Here is a 4,944-nt window from a genome sequence, read left to right on the forward strand (position 1 = left end):
GATTACATGAACAAAGCTTCGTCTCCAGAACTGGCTGCCTGTGGAACACAGTTCTGCTTCCCGGTTGAATACAAATGTAAACAAGTTCTTGTTAAACTATCTGTATAAAAGCCAAGTACGTCCAAGGATGGAATACTGCTGCCATATCTGGGCAGGAGCTGCTAAAAACAGCCTATCCTGCCTTGACAGAGTTCAAAATAGACTTCGTGGCTTAGTGGGGGATACCCTTTTCTCTACCCTGCAACCTCTCTCCCACAGAAGAGACGTTGCGAGCCTATCCTTGTTTTATCGTTATTTCCATGGCAGGTGCTCGTCTGAACTCCAATCTCTGGTCCCCCCTCGCCAATCTTTCACGAAAAACACCCGACTAGCTGAATCCACTATCAAAAATGTCCCCCACTCTTTATCTGTGCCTAAATCAAAACGTGGATTCCATGAACAAAGCTTCGTTCTTAGAACTGCACGTCTGTGGAACTCTGTTCCGTCTGCCTGCTTCCCACCTGACTACAACTTGGATGTGTTCAAGTCCAACGTTAACAAATTCCTAATGAACCGCCCCCTTAAGTAAACACTTCATCAAATCTCCACACTAACGTACTGTACTTGCAATAACCCTTATCTCTGAGTGGCTTCCGGGCCTTGATAAGTGGTGACCACCGTGTAAAAAAACAAAACAAAAAACATCCCTATAAATAATCAAATTCTACTTAATTAACACAATTATATTCCACCTTATATTCATTAATTCTTATCCTCGAGTGGCCTTCGGGTCTTGATAAGTGGTGATTCCCAAGTAAAAAAATATATTTAATTTTGTCTATCTGTCTATCCATCTATCTATCATTCCGTTCCTATCTATTTCAGTCCGTTACTATGCACCTATCTATCTAACTATCTAAAATCAATCCATATACTGATGAAATCTAATGAAATAGCTTTACTCGCGTATTCATGCCTTCAAACATGCACGCAAGTTATTTCATAACACTTAAACGCAATCTCGCACGTGCAAGACGCGCTGCCATATCAAAATTCTCACTCTAGGCTCCATTATTTTTGCACGCGTGCACAGAGAATAGCAGACTTTGGTACTCTCTGGTTTTATCAGTATCAAAAGCGACATTTTGAAAGGAGAGTCAGCAGATCAACCAACATCACGTAATGAATCAAGTGTGAGAGTGGTTCGCGTCTGCCTACCTGCAAGTCTTTGTGGTTGATAGTGGTGGTAGTAGTGGTGGTGGTTGGGTCCAAGACGTGCATTTCAACCATGACGCATAATCTCGCCTTGTCACACAACACTCGTATAATCTCGCCTGTATAATCTTCTCAGCTTTTGACGATTACAGATCCCACCACCTCTTTTCTTTTATTATCTCTTCGCTTCTTGGTGAACTAACACTCAGCTGACACAATCACCCGTGAACTCCGTCACATCCAAACGACATTCTAGCTTTCTATTGTATGTTCTACAAACACGCTTTATTTTTACAAGAATAATTTCCCTGTTGTTGTTGTTGTTGTTATTATTATTATTATTATTATTATTATTATTATTATTATTATTATTACGCTTATCGCTCCATCCGTTATCATGCTGTGCATCCCTAAAAAAGGAAAGTGGAATATTCCAAATAAATGTTGTCACTCTTGAAATATTAAAAAAAAAAAATTGGTGTCGCTGTTTAGGCAAAGCTAATAAAAATGATTTGTCTATCTTAGCCTTTTGGCTAAGATCAAAGTGTAGTATATGCTCTTCAGGTGCTACATTTCAATTTCTTCTCTCTCAATGGAAGAGAAATCCTTTACAACTAAGACAATTTTTAGACAATTTTTTCTCAACATTAAAAAACGACCATGGTGTCTAAATCTGTCCCGTGGGGAGGCATTGTGAATAGGTACTATGTTTAATGTAACAAAGTTTTAATATTAAAAAAGTAAACAGGAAAAAGTTATTTCTGATTTAATTACAAAACGCCCTGGAAATGCCACTTCTGATTAATTATAAAATGCAATGGAAAATGTCCGTTCTGATTATTTTTTTTGTTTACTTGCCTCCCCACAAGGACGGACTTGAACATGAGGTCGGCTAAAAATTTAGGGGGAAACCCGCTCCCCAAAAGGGGCACTCTGGTCAATAACAAAAATAAAAATTGTATCAGTAATGAAGGATTTCTCCTCCATTAACAAAGACCAAAAAAAGGGGGATTTAAGTCACTGGAATGCTGAAACTGATACTACACTCAGAAATTCGTCTTGAAGCAATGGTTGCCTAATCTCTAACCGTGTTAATGTTTTTATGTATTACTTTCGAAAAGCTGCTGAAACAGTTTATGATTTAAACATTACTTTATTGCAAGTATATTTTAAGCAGTCGGTTACCGGATATGAACTCAGTCCCGGAAATTACTCAAACCGTTTACGATTTAAACATGACCTTATTTCATGTATATTTTAAACAGTGGATTGGGGGATATTAAATCAGTCGCGAAAATGGGTGAAACCGTTTACGCATTACACAGTACTTTATTTAATGTATATTTTTAACATTGGGGTGGGAAATATGAAATAGGTTCCGGAAATGGCTGCAACCATTTACGTTTTGGACATTACTTTATTTAATGTATATTTTTAACAGTAGGATGGGAGATAAGAAGACGGTCCCGGAAATGGCTGAAAAATTTATTATTTATACATTACTTTATTTCATGCATATTTTCAACGGTGGGGTGGGGATTATAGTTACTTCCAGAAATGGCTGAAAGAGTTTACATTACATTATTTCATGTATATTTTTAGCAGTGGGTTTGGGATATAAAGTCAGTCCCGGAAATGGCTGAAACAGTTTAAGATTAAAAGATTACTTTATTTAATGTACATTTTCAACAGTGGGGTGGCGGACATGAAGTAAGTCCCGGGATTGAATGAGATGTGCAAATATATACTATCAGAAAGCGTCGCCCAGTATTAAATAAGATAGGTGGAAAACATATAGTAGCAAAATACCCAGCGTCGCCCGGGATCGAATGAGATAGATGAACGATATATATTAGCAGAATATGCGGCGTCACCCGGGATTGGATAAGATAGGTGAAACATATATACTATGAGAATACCCAGAATTGATTGATTTGTTTGTAATGAAATAATCAGCCCAGGCAATGTATCAAAGTTATTATTTAAGTAAGGGGGAGCGACATGGTGGGTTAAAGTTATGAAAATTATTATTGAAATTAGTAATATATCCAAGAATTATGAAAAATGATGAAACGTGAGTTACTTGATTGGTGTGTTTGTAATGATATAATCAGCCCAGATAATATATCAAATATATTACATAAGTAGGAGGGAGAGACATAATGTGGGTTTTTAATTATAAAAAGTATTGTCGAAATTAGTAACATATCCAGGATTATGAACGAAGATTTAATGTGAATTAATCGAGTGCGTGTTTATAATAAAATAATCAGGTCAGGAAATATATCAAAGTAATTATGTTAGTAAGAGAGGGCGATAAGGATGGTTTAAATTATGAAAAATAATTGTCGAAATTAGTAACATACCCAAGAATTATGAAAAATGATAATATGTTATTTAATGCATTAGTGCCATGAAATAATAAGGCCAGACATATATCAAAGTTATTATTTTAGTAAGTGGGGCGATGATGTGAGTTTAAATGATGAAAAGTGATTGTCGACATTAGTAACATATCCAAGAATTATGAAAAATGACGAAATGTGAGTTAATTGATTGGTGTGTTTGAAATGAAATAATCATCCCAGATAATATATCAAAGTTATTATTTTAGTATTTCTGATAATGTGGGTTAAAAATATGATGTAGTGTGAGTTAATTGATAGTTGTGATTTTATAAAATAATCAGCCCGGACAATATATCAAAGTAATTTTTTATTAAGAGAGGGCGACGAGGATGGTTTATATTATAAAAAAATATTGTCGAAATTAGTAACATATCCAAGAATTACGAAAAATGACGAAATGTGATTTAATTGATTGGCGTGTTTATAATAAAATAATCAGCCTAGACAATATATCAAAGTTATTATATAAGTAAAGGGGAAGGAGATAAGGGGAGATTAAATTATAAAACAATATTTTCGAAATTAGTAACATATCCAAGAACTACGAAAAAATGATGAAATATTAGTTAATTAATTGGTGTGTTTGTAAGGAAATAATCAGCCTAGAAAATATATCAAAGTTATTATTTAGTAAAGAGGGAAGGGCGAAAATGGGTTAAAATTATGAAAAATGATTGTCGAAATAAGTAACAATTCCAAGAATTATGACAAATGATTAAATGTGATTTCATGCATTCGTGTGTGTGTGTTTGTTTGTGTGTGTGTGTGTGTGTGTGTGTGTGTGTGTGTGTAATAAAATAATAAGCCCAGACAATATTTCAAAGTTATTATTTTATTAAGGAGGGGCCGATAATGTATCAAAGTTATTATTTTAATAAGGTTGGGCGACAACGTTGGTTTAAATTATAAAAAAATATTGTCGAAATTAGTAACATATCCAAGAATTACGAAAAATTATAAAATCTGAGTTGATTGGTGTGTGTTTTTGTAATGAAATAATCAGCCTAGACAATATATCAAAGTTATTATTTTAGTAAGGTGTCCGATATGGTGAGTTTAAATGATGAAAAATTATTGTCGAAATTAGTACGATATCCAAGAATTATTAAAAATGACTAAAATGCGAGTTAATTGATATTTGTTTTTTTTTAATAAAATAATCAGCTATACAATATATCAAATTTAATATTTTAGTAAAGGAGGGGCGATAATGTGGGTTGAAATTATGCAAAATTAGTGTCGAACATAGTAACATATTCAATAATTATGAAAAATGATAAAATGTGAGTTAATTGACCGGGTGTGTTTGTAATGAAATAATCAGCTAAGGAAATATATCAAA

General features: G+C 33.9%; 1 pseudogene; it reads left to right on the top strand.

The window, feature by feature from the left end:
• The first annotated feature begins 1,706 nt into the window (after positions 1 to 1,706).
• LOC145274263 (U2 spliceosomal RNA) lies at positions 1,707 to 1,833 on the top strand (annotated as a pseudogene).
• The last annotated feature ends 3,111 nt before the right edge of the window (positions 1,834 to 4,944 follow it).

Source organism: Euprymna scolopes, unplaced genomic scaffold (genome assembly GCF_053919585.1).
Source record: "Euprymna scolopes isolate OS-2025 unplaced genomic scaffold, ASM5391958v1 sca305, whole genome shotgun sequence".
NCBI classification, from domain to species: Eukaryota; Metazoa; Mollusca; class Cephalopoda; order Sepiida; family Sepiolidae; genus Euprymna; species Euprymna scolopes.